Raw genomic sequence first — 20,772 nt, forward strand, 5'->3', positions numbered from 1 at the left:
AAAGTAATAGCTGCATCAGCTGATAGATAAATATAGATATGCTTTTTTTTTTTAAGTGACAACCATTCTTTGTTCATCCTCCACTCCCCATGCAAGACATTTTTGAAAGATGGACTGAAAAAAGACAGCATATAAGACAGTCTCTGCAAAAGGGCTTGTAATGAAAATGAGTAAAATAGACAGAGGTTAGGAAAAGAGTCATGCCACCACTATTATATCTGGGAGGGGAGAAGATTCTTTCAGACAGGAAGGGTGTAAGCCCATGGCTGTACATCATGCACACAGATAGCTTTGAACAAACCATCTTAGAAATGCAGAGAAATGTGTCCATGTTAATGTGTGCTCACTCAAAGCAAATATGCTAATAGTTCCTCATATTCAGCAGATCAGGCAAGTGGTATCCATCGTAAAATGATTACACCCTTTTGGAAGAAAAGGTAGTGTTCCTATCACCACCCACCACTGCCTTTGGCAGGAAGACATAACTGAGTGACAGAGCCAAATATTGGGAATTAAGAACTTAGCAGATCTGAAAATTATGCCAGATCACTCAAGCATCACTGTAACTCTTTCACTACAACATAATTCCTCTTCTCAAATTATTTAAGCAGATAGAAAACAATAAAATGTGTTCAGAAGTTTCGTGTAGGCCCTATGTACAGAAAGGCAGAAGGAAAAGATTGTAAGGACAAACATAACTGTCTTCTTGAAATGTTAGCTGCTCTATTACATTTTCAAGACCTCTTGATTGAAACAGTAACCTATTATTATTCTCTGCAGCCATTAATATAAACTTGAGCTGACTCATCTCCAATATTTTTCTAGTATCTATTATGTATGTGTAAGAAGCACTTTTAATGTGTAGGTAAAGAAAGGGAAGCTGCATTGTCTTTCTGTTGGGGAGGTTTTATGTTTAGTGATTGCATTAACCTGCAAGAAACACCAGCAAACTGTCTAGCACACTTGTTCCACTCCACAGCTCATCTCTTCAGTTCTCACAGCTTATTGCAGCTCTCCCCCTGGAAGATCAAAGGACTGCTTATAACAGGTACAAGCACTCAAGCCATGGGAAAATCTCCAGGATGAGGCTATAGCCTGAGACCCTGGCCTGAGAAAGGTATTGTAGAAATAATTCCTGACTTCAACATCAGGCAGACTGACACTGGAAGGCACTAGCATAGACAGCAGTTCAGTCAGCCCACCCTGAAGGTGGCAGGCACTTATTGTTAATGAGGAGTCTCACAGAGCAGGTTGGCTTTCAGAAATCCCTAGCATTTTGGAGACACCAGAGAAGCCTGCCTGCCTATAGCGCAGATACCTTGCAAAGATGATTCAGCCTGCCTATACCATGTTACTGATATCAGTTTCTTCTCCAGGGTCCTCAGGAATGAACTTAGACCAGACACACTCTTGTATCAGTGACATCCATTCCCAAACACTGTTCTGAGAGCAAGAGGGGTCTGGAAAGGGTCTGAACACAAGAAGCTTTAGTGAAGGAGCAAGGTCATAGCTCAGAAGCAGCATGATCAAATGCAGCATGCATGGATTCACGGTGCACCAAAGCTATCATGCACTGAATGTAGCAGGCAGATCAAAATTAGTATGCACATGCAGGAGACCTCAATGCATGGGAAGAGGTGGGTTTGTGGCACACGCCAGCTGTAGACACGCAGACCAAGCAATGCAGGCTACCTAGCTGGATACGCTTAGTGCTGTTGTTACACATCAGGCAAGGCCTAAGGAAAGGAGGGTTTCAAGTCAGTTACAGACAACAGATGTAAATTATATTGAATTATATTGAAGCTCCTTTCTCCTTGGGCCTGACTAAAAGCACCGAGGAGAGAGAGTTGTAGAAAGCATGGAAGAAAAATGAGTGCAAGACTCAAGTGGGCAGAACCTTTGAAGCAATGACATCGTGGAGAAGGTTATGGGTGGATTCAGTAAGGTAGGAGTGCTGATTCAGAGTCAGGCTTTGGGCTTATAAAGGACAGACTCAGAGACAAAAGGAAAGTGGCAGGAAACAGCAATAATAGGTTTGGTACCCCAACAGAGGTGTAGCAAGGAGGCAGCCATCCAGAATGTTGTGCAAGCCCATTATTATTCATCACTATTCAATGATAGGAATCACAGAAGAGTTTGACCAGGTGCATGTTCTGGAATGTTTCTCCCAGGCATACACTCGGAAAGATTTTAACCACATTAGTATTGTACTGCTGGCAGGAGACATGTTTTGCCTCAGTGGACTTTCACAGATTCCTAAATACTATGATCAGAAATCTGTAACTCATTGAGTTTTCTCCATTTTCTTCAGAGGCCCAAAGGCAACTGGGAGCATTGATAGAAATGCTCCATTATTGCAGTTTCCACCAGAAGAGGCTATACCATTTTACTGAAGAAGGTAGCTATTGTTTTACAAAAGGGAAATCAAGGCAGATAGAGATGGTGTGATATGCCTCAGGTAACAGAGCAGCAAATAGGTAGAGTCAGAAAGAGAATTCAAATCTCCCCATAAATAGCCCCATGTTCTGTCTACTTATTGTTGCACAGTGCTTCTGAGAACAAACACATGAGTACAAGAAGAGTGCCTGAGCAATGCTATTTTGTAACCTACATTTAAGTGAGAGTAAGTGACAAAGTAATTTTATTAAATTCCAGATGTATTAAAAACACAAGGCAGGAGATTTCTCCCAACCTTGCCACTTTCTCTCAGCCCAAAGTGTTTAGAGTAGCCCACACAATGTTCCTCACAATGATGGTCATCACACACATGACCTTTGGGTAAGCACTGGACCAGCCAGACATCACAGCATGACCACAGCGTTAGTTGAAGCCCGACCTGCAACTTCACCAGGGAGAAGGTCGCACTCCTGGCTTAACTGAGGGAACCATCTTGTCTCCTTTGTCAGCATACTGCCACCTGGGGCACTCCTGGGGAAATGTGGAAGTTCAGAGGACTGTTATTCCTTACCTCAATTTGATTCTCCCAGTCTTGATGGTACTTTATTTGCTAGTGTTGTTTCTTACCTTGCTAATCACGTATTTCCTTGGTCTACGGGCAAAGAAACAGTAGAATGCTCCAGAAGATAACACAGCTAATCAAATCAACTGTTAGGTGATCCTGAAATAATTTACCAACAGAAGACAAACAAGTGAATGCACATATAAACATGATGCAACATTTGGGATACAGATTAGGAATTACATGTTTCAACATAAATGCAAATCTGACTTCCCGAATGTCTTTAAAGATAATTTTTGCTGTATTATTCCATGCAGTGGAAAACCTTAGGACAACAGCTTGCATTGCAAAGGTTGATGAGAACTGAGTGAATCTGGAATGTAAGGGAATGTGGGACCTCTGAGACTGACTCTCTACTCCTGTGTCTCCCTTGCAATCACCTGAATGTGAAACACTGCTGCTGATTCACCCAGTTACCACCCGCCACACAGGCATGTGGAGATAGATACATACTTGCTTTTCCTGCTTCAGTGACTTTGTGCTCAAACCTCAACAGCATTACAAATCCACATTTGGCCATTAAATAATGAGGGGCATGAACTGATAATGAAATTTTCTAGGCTTATCTAAGTCATGTTGTGGGCACACACACACAATTCCTGACATAGCTCAGATGAGTTTAATTTCCCCAGGACATTTCTTTCCATGTAAAAGAGGAAAAAAAACCCCCAACAAACCTCACTGCTGGTCACTAGTCAGATGCACTGTACCTGAGTTCATATGCAAAGGAGGGTTTACATATTTCATCCCTCTGCAACTGTGAACCTGGATTTGCAAAGCCCATGTATTTAAATCATCATAAAGTCTTTAGATTTATGGAGGTCTTAGAGTGCTTAGCTGTTGACCACCATTAGCTACAAAAACACCTTTTCACTTTTAAGCATAAAGCCTTTCAGTTTTACAGATTATTATTTACTGGTTAAGTATCTTGGCCTAGTGAGGGTACTCTTTTGCCACATATGCTGTGATATAATGGAGAAATATGGATTAGACAAAGAAAGAACCTTTTAAATTTAAAATGTACATCCTGATCTCCATTGATCCTAGTATGCATCTTCATAGCAGATTAACATGTCATTCAACTACTGAACCAAAGAAATAAAGCAAAGTTTCACACACAACAAATGCCTATGTGATAGGAGGCACCGCCAGATTATGTACAAGGGAGCTTAAGCAATTAAGAATATGCAGTGTTTTCTTAACAAGAAAACATGCACCATGCAGCAGAAGCAGTTCCTTCAGCATCTTCATCTAAGCTGTAAAGAAATATTCCCCATAGCATCCAGCCATGATGGATGGGAAAGTCAGTCAGTTTTTAACTACTGTAGCAATACTGCAGTTATCTTGATTTACACCAGCTGAGGATCTGAACACAGTGATCTCCAATGATCTGCCAAAAGCTCAAACTTCTTTTGTTCTTCCTTCAAAACATTTTTTTATGGAAAAGAACAGCAGTTTCCAGGCATTTTGCCATGGTAATGGCAAGGGTCCACCAGGGAAAAATTCAGGATGTTGTCCTAGGAGTACAATCACACTTTTTGCCTTTTTTTTTTTCCTTTACTCCTTTTTTTTCTTTTTTTTTTTTTTTCTTTAACTGTTATTTTTTGCATGCAGGAATGGCCACAGTAAGCCCAGGATCAGTTTTGGGAATGCTCACAAACATGTCAATCTTTGCATATGATTACTCACAGAACAGGAATGTATTATATAACTCCTGTCTTTGTCTGAAATCAATCAGTCCTCTGACTATTTAGTGAAGACTCTCAGATGTCTTTTCTTTTCTCCATTTGCAGTTTTTCTTACCCTTGGACTTGTCTAGTGCAGCTCTTAGCTTTCCAGAGGGAGAGGAATAGACACATAGTCTTTTGGAAGCTGTCAGTGTCTATTCCTGCAAGAGATGGAGAGGCTGCTCTTGAGCAAAGAAAGCCGATAGTCTTTGGTTGCAAGCTTATTACCTTTTCCTGCAGTAATATTCAGCAGGAAACAAATACAGCTAAAATCAGAATACAATCTGCTCCTGAATGAGACCTCTTATATCAGCATCAATTTGTGAGCTGCAGTGTCCTCAGGAAGACAAATTCTGTCCCCAAAAGACAACCAGCCATGCCACAGCTTTATTCACAAGCATAGGTTTCAACACGTACATACAGTCAGAGGCTTGTTCCTTGTGCTGTTCTTAACGTTACTGTAAATTAGCATATGATAATGCTATTTCTCTTATTAGACACTTGGTGTGTTTTGCCCTGTAGCTGCGATTAGGGAAAGAAAAGTGGGATAAGCTTAAAGCCTGTTTTTTCCCCCAAATAGGTTAACGCAAACACAGCCCAAGTAGTGCTTAAAAACAAGCCATTTCAAAGCAGGCATAATATTCCATGCCTGTTATTAAAATACTCGAGCTCATGCTGAACAGATTAATAGGGCTGAACAGGCAAGAAAGAAATCTCATAATGCACTTCTTTGCAGGGATTCCGCATCCATGTCGCATTCTTCATCAAGGCAGGTGAAGAAATTACTTTGCTATAATGCCTTTGTTAAAGCCCAGATCCAGTTCTGAATGGTGTGTGTTTAACACATACTCACTTGTTTCATGCATCCGGACATACATATATGTATAAAAGGAGGACAACTGTTGCAACAATATGTGGTCACTTACCACATCTTTATATGAATATCATCTTCTCTCCAAACTGTCGTCCTATTTGTTACTATAAATGCACTGCAGATTACTGGTGACTGGCAGTTATTATCTTCCTGGGGCTCCTGGGTGGCAAAAGCATCATTTCAGCTGACATGAGACAGAGGAGAATATTTAACCTGCAGAGGCCAGGAACCCAGCATTCCTAAGAGATATCTTATGTATCACATATTACCACCACAACTGGAGCCCATGCTTGCGGCTTTTGCAAGCCATTTCTTTGTTCATTCTGTATCCAGGTCTGTATCCAGCTACTGCTGTCATGCTAGCAACTTGCATGATCACCCAAGACAGCTCAAATAAATATAACTTAATATCTCCTCAGGAGATTATTACAGAACTATTATGCTTGAAATTAGGCACAATGATACATTTTGCATCAGAAGCACACAATCAGAAGCAAAGACTTGTCAGCAAAGCCAATTTCAGATGAAGCATACTCATACTGAGCTGGAAAAGGCCTTCTTATCAGCAATCATTTTGTGTGGGTAGTGAGATATTCCAGCCAGCCAGCCATACATCATGAACATCAATTACCACACATGCACATGCAAACAGATGCACACATGCACACACACAAATACTGAGCTGATTTGCTAACTGTCTGATAAAATCTGGATAGTTCATAACCATGTGATTTTAGTGGCTGCCAAAAAGAAAAGTCTTGCCACGGCGAGATATTTCAGCAGAAAAACAGAACATGAATATAAAAGAGGATTCAGGTCGTAAACAAGAAGTTTCAAAAGTCCTTGCTTTGGATGTAATCTGCACAGTCTCCTGAAATTAAATCTGCTACCTTAAGACTGCCATTGGAGAAGCTGCACATCAAGCTTGAGTGAAGCACAGAAGACAAGGAAACAGATGTCTACAGGACTTGCTCTTAATATTCTGAGAACCTTCCCTTCCTGGTACCTTGCAACACGTGTAAAGGTGAGTCTGTCAGGCTCTTGCTATGTAGCCTATATATATCTTGGAGTCCTACCAGATTTCCATGTTGGCTGTAGCTATAGTCTGAAGGTTCATTCAAAGACTGGAGTATATTTTATTGGCAGCTTGGATGAGGGCCTCCCCCCTGACTCCGGGACACCTTGCCTGATTTGGATTTTATCATCATACAAGTCATTTTTACATCAGAGACAACAGCAGAGTGGGAGGCAACTTTGTTCAGTTCTGGGGGAAGGCTGGGGGAGGAAGAGGAATGTACACTGATTGAGCTATGGAACTGTGCATGCTGTGTCAGTGATGATAGCATGTGGAATGGCACATCTGCATGGAGAACTTACAGCCAAGGGGACATAACCGCTCCAACCCACTGCTGAGAGCATCAGCTCCAATTTGCTAGGTACACCCTTGATTAACACTAGTGTTTCGTGCTGTAAATCAAGCATTGCAACATAAAACAGCCAGCACAGATACCTCCACAACCTACGTGGACTAATTTGTAATCTGCAGAAGAGATTATACTGTGTGGCTGACACAGGTTTTCTTGCTAGCTGTATGCATCTAGATGTGCAGCGTTCCCAGCCCTGTTTGCCTGGCTACATCTGTTTCTATACCCACTGATTCAGACCAAGTATCTCTTGCCTTCTTAATGCAGAATGCTGCACCTTGTTCTCAAGGTCATTTTTCTGCTTGGTTTCCATGCAGACAAATAACTGACTCCATTTTAGTTCTCTCCTTTAATGCTAGGTTGGCCTGACATTTTTGTTTTTCTGAAAAGCAGTTTTTAAAAAACTAAATAAATCAGGTTATAGGAAACAATGTCTCTTACACTTGTCAGATTGACACATCGTGCTCCACATTGTGACATGTCCCACCCAGTTCCATCAGTCCACTTTACATCACCATTGTCATGTAATGGGATGTGACTGATAAGAGTAGATAAGAGGTTGGGAAATTTCCAAATTCAAGAGGGTTTTTTTTTTTCCCTTAACAAAAACAACAACAACAAACAACCCCCCCAACCAAAAAAAAAAAAAAAAAAGATAAAACCTCAGAAAATACTAGCTCAATCTATCAATTTACATAAACTTCATTTAAAAAAAAAAAAGAGGAAAAGGAAAAAAAGAAGTCTTCATATTTTGGATGGTGATCCAGCTTCTCTTCATCCTTGTGAAAAATTACATAACCCAGTATGAACTCAGCCATGCCTCACACAGTCTCCTTGTCTCGCTTGGTACATGTATCAGAAGCAGAACACTTAGGCATAGCACTAGGTATTCCACAAGCTCATCCCATTTGCTAGTTTAATCCTCATCAATACTGCTATCCTCCACGCTCCACCTCATCCTCTGAAAAGAAATGCAAATGAAAGAGATTTATAGCCTGGGATGTTTTCAAGTTTTCAAACAAGGTGGGGCTTCCACTGCCCACCAGGCTCAATGAGGAGCCTTTGGTTGCAAATTCCTTTGACTGAGCAACTGTGTGTGCATGTCAGTAAGACTGCCCAAGAGTGCCAGCATCCTCCACCCCCTCCTTTGCTGGTTTAGAAGCACATTTCAAAGCCTGCTTGGATTGCTTGGCCCCTTGCTGTGCAAACAAGTGATGCAGGACCCATGTGTAATCATAGTAGATTCTTCTGCATACATTAACTTCAGCTTAGACTTAAAAACAGTGGCGATGTCCAAGGTAACGATCACCTCAAGCTTATTCACTCCTGCCTGGACAGCAGTCCAGCCTCTGCTCAAGTCCAGCCCGTACTCAAGACCCCTTCCAGGGGGAAGGGAGTCTTCCCTTCCAGCTGGGTTTCTAGGGACCAGCAACACCTGGTCTTGAAGCCAGCAGCTCTCAGCCTGATTGCAAATAAATACCACCATCACCACCACCCCAGCATGAAACACCAGGATCATCTTTTAAGGAGCGCTCTCTCTTTAACTTAAAAAGAGGTTTTCAGTGGGTTTCCTCCATTCCTGGGTATTTTGGGTCTTCTTAGCTTTCTTACTACAAGAGCCTAGGCACTGGGAAGGGCAGACAGTAATGTGTCACTAACTGTCCAGACTGTAATGACACAGACCCTCAGGCAGAAAGCAGCCAGGGCAAAGCTCAGGCTTGTGGTGGCTGGTTCACTGGCAGTGGACTACACAGTCTTTTTCTGTGTGAAAAGTAGCACAACTGGTGGGGCTGGGATGCCTGAAATGACTTGGTAATGCAACACAAATCCAGCCAAGCTGTTTCAGGGCAGCAGTATGAATCTGTCCAACATAGCCATCATGATGAACTGTCATTCCACAAAGTAAAATTTATGGTTTCTGTCCTCTTGTAATGGTCAGCTGTCCACATCACAAAAGTAACCTGTGCTAATTGGCTCCTACCTCAGCAGAGAGCCCCATAATTAGAAAGACATGGAGAATGAACTCCAAGCTTGAGGTGATACCTCTAGGTCAGAGACAAGCAAAAATTGGCAAGGCAAGAGAAGCAGCCACTTCCTCTACCTGTGTTGTTGATGAATAAAGTACTTTATATTCCAAAACTGTCAATCTGGCTTTTTTTCCCCCCAGCAGCATGAGTTTCCCTAACAAATAGAAATTAAATTTGTTCAAATTTCAACCTGTAGGGAAAGGAGCTTGGTTCTATTTTAATGGCCTCTTTGTAAAGAAGCAGGAGGAATAATGGATAGTCTCCGTGTTACTGTGCTAACAAGCTTCCATTGTTGATAATGGACACCCTAATACACTGTGGAGAACAAAGTGCACCAGGTCTGCACACACTGGGCAGGGAGAGGGCTGGCAAACTGAAACCTTCCACTTACTTTGCATCCTCTCCTAACTTTTTCTAAGAAACTTTTTCAATTGCAGGAGGTGAAAATTACAACTTATGTAGAGAGAGATACAGAGCAGCATCTGACACAAATAAAAGGCATTGTAATGAACAAAAGAATTGCTGAATTCTCAGAGCAAATACAAGTTTCATGGATCAGGAACAAAAATTAGTCTCTAGGAGTAGGAAGCATCTTAATAACTGCTTGCCTCAAACAAAATTGAAACTTGAAGAGATTATGAAAAGGAAGTTCTTAAGAAATGGTATGCAGAAACTAGAAACGAGAAAGGGAAGATGGCAGCAGACAATAAACAGCAATGCATTTCAGATGCAAGCAGTTATCTTACTGTGCTATTTCCACTGCAAGGTATGCATCCATAACTTTTGACAGAGTGAAATACAGAGCAGCAGTATCACCTCTGAATCCTTTCTTTACTTTTGCTGCAAAACCCACTGAGCACAGCTGTGACTTTACAGGAGTCATAATCATAACCTAACAGAGGAAGAAAATGGGGAAGTTCTGATCAGTGGAGAACAAACAAACTACATGGAAAGCTTCAAGAAATGTGCCAGTGCAGAGGATCCTCATTAATTGGCAGTGACAGAGAGAATGGGCTTCAGTGAGAGGAGGTTTGGGGATTATTAGTAACCAGCTGAAACCAAATGTATGCCACAACAATACCAAGAAGAAGGGACAAATTTGCATCAGATTTAGCATCCAACAAATATGGCCACCACTGGCCAGTAGCAGTGGGCATTCTCAGATCCTCAGTCATCTGAAGCCTCTGACTGGAGAGCTGATGGCCACATTGTAAGGTTATCTTGGTTACTAAAGATGCAGGTTGGGCTATTAAAGATATGTGTTGAGCACTTGAGTGAAAAGGTTTAGGTATGTAAACCGATTTAAGCATTTGTAACTGAAATACAGGAGTGGGACCAAAATGCATCCCAATTCTGGATAAAATAGCAATACCTTCCAACGCAGACCTAAAGTGTGTATTTATACTGTCCACAAAACAATATCTACTTCAATTTCTCCCCTTCCTCCAGGCTGCCAGGAGCAGTGTTTGTCTTGCAGAGATCTCTTCTGTAGTCATTAGCAGAACCTTGCATCAGAAAACTGATCAGCAATAACACTGTGCCTATACACGTATTATCTAAAGTGAATTGACACTGTTAGATTGTTCAACAAGTAAAAAAATCAATATTGAAACAGGCAGTCTAAGTACAACCAGTTTGTATATGAAGAATTTCTATGCTGTTTACAGACTGACAAATCAGATCTTAAATTCTCTCTTACAGCTGCAGTGTATTAAAAGCTACTTAAGAAAAGTTGGTTTCCCTAGAAGTAATTAAAAAAGTAAATTTCTTTTCACTCATATCAACATTTCCTTTTAAAGTTTTCTTTCAAAACTCCTTGAAAACTTAAAATTTAACTTTCCAGTGGCTGAAGGAAAAAATCTTTCTCAGCTTCTGAAAAATTAAATAGCAAAATGTTGACATTTAAAAAAAAAATCAGTCTGACTGAAATGCCACTCTCTGTCAAAGAAAAAAGTTTCAGTGAAAACATTTTGATCAACACTAATTACATTCTGCCTAATCTGTACATGCTTTATTGGGGTGACTCTTGGAGAACTAATTTGGCCAAACAAACAAGAACAACTGCTACTTATTCAGGAAAGAATTAGAATAAGCTTCAGAGAAACATACTTAGCTATCGCCAAACAGCAGAGTAGTGCTTTGAGGTGTGAAATCATGTCCATTGCAGCAGAGTAGGAAGAGGAGTTTTGCCCCTGGGGTGGATGCAAAGGACATGGACCTCAATCCTTTTATCTTTGTAAGAAAAATACTGGTCTGTTTGCAAGCCAGTAAGTGCTATGGCACAAGGGAAGGAGGGGTGGAGAAGAGAAGGAGGAAAGAAAATGCTGAAAAGCTGAACAGGTGAAAATTCACTTTCCTCACCAGCCACCCTCCGCAGTCCAAGAAAAAACTAACTGAAATACTAAATGTGTACTGTTGTCCAACCCTGCAGAAGAAGTTTTCAGGTCCTCATGTTTTCTCTCTTTCACGTAACTTTGCTGCTGCATCCTTCACTCACCTGCTCCTCTCAGGAAGTTTCACAGGGAAGAGGCGACCTGCTCTAACCAGCTTGGAGACCAAAGGAGCTGCCTTTGATTGATTTAGTGTGTTTTCTTCCTAAATTATTATTCTGTTCATCATGCCACAAGGATGCCCCAGTTAGAATAATGTGCCTGAAAAGATCAATGACCAGCTAGGACATTACAGTTAGTGCTCCACAATACAGCCATTCAAAGTGTCTCAGTGACAGCAGAGAGCAAGCTTGGATTTTCTGATCTAAACCCTCAAACTTTCCTATGCTCAAGTAAAAGGAGAGCCTTCACTGCCTGTGAGCTTTGAAGAGACAGGAACACGGGAAGGAACAGAGCTGTCTAAAAATTTCCTCCACTTATAACTTCAAATGATCTTCTGTGCTGGTGAGGCAGGGGACAGTCCCTGCAGGAGAGAGGAAAGAAGGACTGCACTGAAGGCAATGATGTGATACCAGAAGAAAACAGCAGAGGATCTGGCCCAGAAATATATTTAAAAACCCTGTTTGTTCATTCTGGGGATAACTTCTGGGCGTCACAGCACAGACACAAGTTGTTTGAGGTTTTGGTCATCTGCAAAGAAAGGGCAGAATTATTCCTTGCCTCCCCTGCCTGCCATGTCCATTCAGACTTAATCCAGTGGATTAACATTATAGACCCATTTACTATGCTAAATTTGACAGAAACCATTTCAATTCCTCCTAAGCTTCCCCTCTTTGAGGCATTTTATTGCTAAGAAAGCCAATCACACTATCATTTCTTAATAATCACCACATTTCCACAGGTAACACCAATTCTACTGCATATGTTAGTAGGATGGTATTTTCATTGCACATAACAGTAAACATGGGCAGCAGCTATTTATGAAGTTAGCTCTCTTGGAGACAATATTAAGAAATCAGACTTGCTCTACCACACAACCAAACATGTTTCTCCAAAGCCGCAGAATGATTAGCGAATTTTTACATTAGGAGAGACTGTAAGCTGGAGAATAAAATATTCTTCTGTTTACTATGAGATTTTTTTTCAAAACAAACAAGCAAGCCATCAAGCTGGCTGAGTTTGTCAAGTTACTGGAGACCAGTTAGCTGAGTGAGAGTCACTGGAAACAGTTTAGTAAATATTTAAGAAGATCAAATGGAGGAACATTTGGTACAGCACAGCTTGCTGAAAGATTGCAAAGATACCAGCATGTTTCAGGAGAGGCAGGTCATGCCTCAGAAAATTGCTGGAATTCTTTGAATGTGCTGTATTGCCACCAGGACAGACAAGGGAAATAGAGTGGACTTCGTTTTTCAAAGTATTTGACAAAGTTCCTTGCTTGAGGTTAATGACCTAAGGAGCCAAGGCACAGAACAGAAGAAAAGTTGCTGGAGTGAAAATTGACTTCAGGGCAAAAACCACAAGGAAACTGTAAATATAATTTGTGAGGTGGGAAGAAAGTTGCTAGTGCGTTAGCAGGTGAAAAAACGTAAGGGGCTTGCTGGGTAATTTTTGTAATAAAAGGCTTCAGATTTTTTTTTTTAAATTTCTTGCTTCCCTTAGTCTAAGTGATTATTTAAAAGGGACTGGATTCACAGCCCAAAGTCTGCAGAACTGTTCTTTTAATCTACCAGACAGGTGATACCTACATAACTGCAAAAAGAGGTTCTCCCATGCTCTGACCTGGAGTGGGAAGAAGGAGGGTTGAGCAGGTTATCTGATTCCCCAAGCCCACTCTGCCCTTGATCTCCCTGCTCTATATGTGCCTGATGTGCTGGTACCAAATCCTGGTGAGTGCGCACCCTGAAAGGACCAACACAGCTGCCCTGCTCAGTCATATCCTCGAAGAAATGGAGGTGATACTCGCAGTGCAGTACATGTGATCCGAACTTCAAGATCTTTCACACCGTGTCACAAGAAGGAAAAGAAGGCCATTTAGGCAGACTGGCTCCCTGATGATAGGCTTTTCTGCTTAAAATTTTCAAAAAAAAAATTCTTTTGAAACTTTATGGTTAAAAATAGAGAGTTGTTCCCAAGTGCTTTATTCCTCAAATCAAAAAATAGTAAACAATTACGTTTTCACCACTCTCAGCATGAGCAAACAAGCAGTTCACAGATGCTCTTCTTCAGAAGAAATGTTGAAGACACAAAATCATATGAAGCGAAATGGAAAAAAAGTTCAGAGAAAAATTTCAGTACGTCCATAGGGGGATGCATTGAATACTAGAGTGCCCATATCTAAATAGCTTATAAGTGATGAATTAGAAATTTTAATGACTTTAAATAGAAGAAAACTGGAAAGTCAGTTGTCACAGAAAGTTACTGGGCCCAACTGTGTGCTTATAAATGTAATTTCCAACACCCCTTGCTGATAGAATAATGATACCATTTATAATAGCTTGTTATTTGGGTCTGTAATGTTATGTATTAATGATTTATTAACCATCTGTAATGATATATAAATGGACCATGAATACAGTGGGTGGTTATTATGCAGTAATTTAATAAAGTTGCATTCCTATACTTGGTTCTCCTTTGTGTCACTTCTCAACATCCTATGCTTTGAGACCTGCATCCTGACTCAGTGGCAAAACCAGGGACATAGAGAATGCAGAATGAGGTCTTTGGTGCAGAAAGACATCTGTTCCTTCTGACTGACCATGTAGATAATAAACAGAAGGATTTAAAGCACCTGCAGTACACGCGCTGGTAAATTGTAAATGCACCTTAGTCCAGGTACACAGCATATAAACAGAATAATGTCCTGAAGCAAAGAATAAAAAGCATCAATATTTGCTGAAAAGGCAACACTATGCTTTATAGTGCGGGAGAGAGATTTGGGAGCACTTGAAGAAAAATCCCTCGAGCCCTCAGCCCTGTATACAGCACTGTATAGCTGCAGTGAACAAAGCAAATGTGATTCTGTGTTATAGTGCAGTAGCATGATATAAATCAAGGAAGGTGGTAGTACTGTAAATGTTATATTTATAATGGAAATGCTGATACAACCCCTAACTTACAGAGGTGCTGGCAGGAGCTGCCATAATATGGCAAGATATCATTTAAGCAGTGTTTGCAGAACTGATCATTGTATCTCAGAAGGAACACCCTGTACTTGCTCTTGAGGATGCAAACTGCTGCCTGTGAATCAGCCAGAGTGACTGAATACATACTGCACAAGCCTAACCTGAAGAGAAAAAAAAATCTCTATTCTGATACTGTGTTTGTTCTTTACATTTCAAAAGCTGGAGGAAGTAATCAAATCCATAGTACTTTCTTCTTCTTCAGTAAGTTATATTAAAAAACTCAATTGGTTCAGGATTTATTGATCCGAATTGACAGTGAAGTTCACAAATTCATATAAAAGAGCCACCTCATTACAAGCCCATTTAAAGAATCTATGGTTCAGAATTCACAAACAAATGTTTCCATGGAACATAAAAAAAAATAATAAGAGAGAATAACTTTTCAGAATAGACAGTACAAATAATTTTGCTTTGGTATCATGCATTATTTGTCAGATGCAGCCAGAAATTCTTGCTTTAATTTTTGTAGGAAATGTTGCAAGCTTTGTAGCTTGACAAAACCAATACACTTACAGAAACTATTGAGAAGAGATGGACGGTTGGAACAGAGTCTACTGATACTGCTGGAGCTAAGTTGTAAATGAGATATCATAAAATTTGAAAATATTAATAGTGACTAAAAACAAACTTCACAATTAAAAAGCACAACATTTTTGTTTTAAAATTCAGCGTTTTCTGTATCCTTGTGAAAGAGGTAAGGGTTTTCACCTCAAAGCTCTGTGCTAAGTGAGGAAATCAAGTAACTAACATTAAAAATCAGAGCTCTTGAACAGAATGTAGAAGACTAAGAGTAAAAATTCAGCACCCAGACATATTTTCAAGTGCATTAAGGCACCTAATTTTTCAGGATTCAAACAGTTGGAGGGCTTCAAAAATACCCTAAAGTGCCTTCCATCTATAAAAAATAAGTCTAGCCCTAAGATCACATAGCACGTTGAAAGAAAAGCAGGCAATATAGCTCAGCAGCTCTGAGTACCCTCTGCTAATTACAGTGGGACCCTCTTGTCAACAAACAGATAATATGTGGAGAAGATCTGAAAGTTGCTGTGGAGAGAAAAGCCTTGAAACAAAATGGCTTGTATGTGAGGAACATGTTCTAGGGCTTGCATGTTGCACGTGAGACTGACAGGAAGAGAAAAGGACTGCACCAGGCCATGTCCATGGCATGCAGCTTTCTAGGGCCCGTGCTGCTAATTCAACCCAGAGGAGGGTTTAGAGAAACCAATCACCACTTGGATTAGCCACTTAAGCAGCTGCTGGCTTTCTGCAGATCATCATAAAAGTTAGGGTATGAGGGTGCAACGGATGCTCCCACCAAAACTCCAGCAGCGCAACTGCCCTGGGCTTGGTCACACCACTCATGCTTCTTGGACATGCGTCCCACCAAATGCCCACACAAGAGTATCTCAGGTTCCCAGGCAGCTCCACCTAATGCAGGATAACCAGAGGATTACAGCAATAAAGGGCAGCAGTCAAGACAGTCTAACCAGCAGTGTGGACAAACACAGCAGAGTAAACAGAGGACCAGGGCTTCTCACAAAAACAAGGAGGTTTTGACAAGCTATTCCTATGAAATAATTAAAAAAAGCAATTGAACAATCAGGTGCAAAAGAGTGTCTGAAAAACTTAGAAGATTGCTCCCATTCCTGTGCTTTTTCCTCTCCCTCTTCACCAAGGTCAGGCATAAAATCCATCTGTGCCTCTTGACCTGAAACTGACTGCCCTACATGTTTCAAAAGAAGGTGAAGTTTGTGTCCCACTTCAGCAGGTGAGGTGGCTAGTTTGGGTAGTGAAGAGTTTTTTCAGACCTTCCAAAAAATTGAATTAGCACAACATGGGCTTCAGAAAGCTCTATGCCATGAATATGGTTTGGTGCAGTCTTTTTCTCTTCCCAATGGCCCTTAAATCTTACATGAAATGCATGGACTCTTGAAAGAGAGGATTGAAACCACAGAAATTTCTATTAAGTAAAAAAAAAGGAAGTGCAAAGAACACCTTTGCTATGGATGAAATACAAAATAAAGAGACAACCTCCTAGCACTGACATTCCTCTCTAGTTTTGCCTTTGATTGGCAACACCTGAGTTTTAGGAACAGACTTTGGAGTTTTGCCACCCATCTTCCCTTTCTTGACAGCCAGATGTGATCAGGTTTCTTCCCAAAAGCTGTGGCAAGCCCAGATCACAGCACGGGAAGAAAAGGCACACACAAGAATTTGTACCAGAAACACTGGGATATCTCCAAGTCAGATGGAAGGTTTAACATGTCCTCTAATGAAGCGTTTAAGCTTGCACAGCTTAATAGCCACCAGGCTTACACTCATGCCTTAAGTTATACACCTGCTTGTGCATGTTACCACAGCAAGGCCCGAGGCATTATTGTGAGACAATTCAACATCCTGAAGATATAGAAGAACACAGGTATCACAGCTCATTTTCCATTAAAATTGATTCATGTCTGTTCTTTTGCACTGAGGGCATTTATGACACCAGTGACTCACAAGAAAGCAAGGGCTATGGAGGTGATCATGCTCATAAAACAGTAAAATCTCTACTAACAAAAAGGAATGGTGATAAAATTGTGCATAAGCGGCATCTGAATTATATTGGGGGAATTAAGAAGAAAGAACATCAGAGATACACATCTCAGAGTCACTTGAGCTGTAACACAACCTCACAGCAACTGGAAATGTAGACTTCCCTCCAGTATTTTCTGAGCCAGTCTTGATCTTCACAAAGAATGCTAGCTGTTGGTACAGTGGATTGCAGCTCAGCTTTTTGCATAAAAATTCATGAGACAGTATCTATTTCAACTGTCTTATACAGCAATAAAGAGGAGGGAAAAAAAAGTTTAGCCCTACAACTGAGACAGGGTTCATTTTGAGTGATGATTGCAAACCAGCAGTGGAAATTACAGATGCTACTTGGTTCACTATTATTTTGCAGCATCTCTAGTAATCTTCAGTGATCATTTATAACAGCATGTCTGATGACTTTCAAAACATAACTGGAAAGGATACTTCTGTGGAGAGTATGGCTACTCAAAGGAGAAATCAATCTTTGCTGCTCAGGGAGTCAACTTCATACCACTGCCATCAGACAGTCAGAAATTTCGACATGCAGAAATAGGGTTGGGGCTGCTCCAAACCACTTCACCCCATTGTATCCAGTGCAGTGTAGCACATCAAGATGGATCATTCAGCTCCTTTTCTGCTACTGAAAGGTAAATGTAAAAGTGAACCAAGTTTAAAAGCAAACCAAACCAACTGGTTGCCAGTGGGTGAAGCAAACAGGCTGCTGAGCAAAGAGGCTCAGCTAGACCTCTATCATGGCCCTCCAACGAAACACAGAAGGTTGTCCTTGCACCTGCACAACACCTCACTGGTTGCCACAGGTGAAGATGGTCTCTGCACAGAGCCAAACATAGGGTCGGGTCCTGGAGCCCACGTCCCTGCAGCTGGACCCCATGTCCCTGCAGCTGGACCCCAACTAGCTAGAGCAGTAGTATGGAAACACTACCTGAAGGACACCAACTGTCTGAGCTCTTCAGGAAAAGGACTGTTTTTCATGTGTTCAGAGCACAGATGCAATGGGTGACAGGGGCTGCCAAGCCCTCATGTAATAACATCAGAATAATCACACAGGAAAACCTGATATTTGGATACAAACTGTTGGGATGGATTCATTACCCTTCTTTTCTAAAGGCACATAAAAGTAGGGCATCACCCTTGGTAGCGAGAAAACAAGAGCAATTGCAGTGAATGTTTCATCACTGACAGGGAATATCCTAATGTATTATGGTGGAAGGCCCTGGCAAAACACATTACAGGCAAGTCTAGGTTGTCTAGGGTAATAAGAAGCTGGGGTGACTCGTATAAAGCAGAAATAGTGTTAGTACAAAACATAATCAAATAAAATGGTAAGAATGCTCTGCATTTAGGATATCTTTAAAAAAGATTAATGACTTCATGGTGATAATCACAAAGACAAATATGGACTTTTCTTAGAAAGGTGAAGTTCATTCAGAACCTGGCAAATCAGACATGTCAAGAAGTAATGGCAACAGCCGCATTAAATCACTGGCTGCTTTGTGGCCTACACAAATGGATAGGGTGATCTCTCCTCCATTCATATTGCGTATATACCAGTGTCATATGAGCCACCGTATCACACATCTGCAGGCTCAGCCAAGAGGCCCCAGACTGAACAGGAATGCAGAACTATCTCCTTACAGTTTAAAGAAAGATTTGAAGTAAATACTCTTCCAAAAAAAGTGAAACAGGCAACGGTAGAGGAAGCAGGGGGGTGTTCTAATAAAATGTATGTGGTTGCTAAGGTTTCATATTAGTTCTGGGATTCTTTAGCTTTCTTTTACTGCATGCAGAATGAAGCCATCTTAACATTCAAATTTACAGTCACACACCACTCTGAAGCCCTTACAGCAAAGAGGACAGGGAAGGACTTCCTCTCTCCCTGATCCCACAGCTGTCACAGAGTTTTCTTCTGCTATGACCTACCTTCAGCCTCCACCCCAACTCAGCACCCACATCACACTTTGCTGAGGTTTGCCCATGTGCTCTGCATCACAAGGTTGCTCTAAGTCACAGGCTCTGGCCAGGTCTATGTCTTTTTTTACTGCTTAATGCATCATACACTATAATGTTCCTAACCATTCATGTTCAAGACAAACACATGGTGTGCACACACATACATATCTATTTCAAAGAATGTATTAAGTGCAGGCCCAGCTAAATTGCAAGATGCAATTTAATACCAGCAATTAACTGTGCACATATTTTTGTACCAGTGAACTGCAGCACAAGTGCTAGCAGTTCGATGTCCTTTCATATGGTGGAGTTTAAAAATAACTTTAGGGCACTCTTGTGATGGCAAATGCTTGCACAAGGTATTATTAGAGCAGTTATTCACACAAGCTGCAGAGAAAATCTGCACCACGATAGACAGTAGAGGCATCTGGGAAGTAAAAGGGCAGAAGAGATAGAAAACTTAACCAAGATATATGCAAACATTTGCTTGGATTTAGAAAATGTCTGTAGGCAGAAGAATATTCTCTTTGGTTGTCTGTTTCATTTGTTTAGAAATTAAGAGGCAAAAATATCATAGGGAAAACCAGACCATGGTGTTAGACCACAGCACAAGATTCATTTGCTCTCTCCATTTCATCCTAGATAAATAACCTTGTACTGGTTAAATGCTTTTCAGTTTCAGTGAGTCCTTCCAGGTATAAAGCATTAAACCACAATTTCTTATCAAGAAAAGCAGTGTGGAGGGGAATGCACGGGTGCATATGCGGGAATCCATATTAATTAATCCTAAGTGATATTCTTTGCCATTTTATCTAGGATAAACTAGATAAACTGGACTGCAAATCTGCCATATATTAATGACTAGCATATGGATGTGAGGTACTTTTCCTTTTATTGTGTTGCAACCTCAGCCTGAGTTAGCTGGAGTAGCCCTGGTCCTACAAGACTGAATCCAGGACAAAAAAGGGTATCACCTAAGCTGAATTAATGTTTGGAAGCCCTATGCCCAGATCTTTTGAAACTGTTCCTATGGCTCCTCCCAGACAGAGTGCTATGTATTGTGAGCACAAGGATTAGATGCAGCTGCAAGACATGAGGTTCCGTGGCAGGAAGGCAGTCCTAATCCTGAGGGACCATGCCTGTGTTGAGAAGCGAGTACATATCAAAATGCAGGGGCCTGCAGGAAGGGAAAGGCAAAACCATCTCAGTAGAGTCATGTCCACTCATATAGCTTCTCCAAAGTGGTCATTCCACTGACCCCAGCACATCTGCACACCCTGTGGAAACATTGCCCAAAAAGCACTGGTGGAGGAGGTAGTGCCTTAACTAACTCCATGAGCATTAAGAGGCTATCAGCACAAGTGACCACTGCTATCTTATGCTAATCTGATGAAAGAGTGTGTACTGTTTTACACTTGAAACATGTGGAAGCATTTGAACATGTATCTGCATATTCTACACTCGACAGCTGCAGAAAAGGTCAAATAAAAACTATTTATAGTTGCAGGTACTGCGCAGTAACTACTTGTGATGAATGACGGTTAAGAATGCAGATGGATAAAGCAACCATCTCGGTTTACA

This window comes from Buteo buteo, chromosome Z (assembly GCF_964188355.1).
Source record: "Buteo buteo chromosome Z, bButBut1.hap1.1, whole genome shotgun sequence".
NCBI classification, from domain to species: Eukaryota; Metazoa; Chordata; class Aves; order Accipitriformes; family Accipitridae; genus Buteo; species Buteo buteo.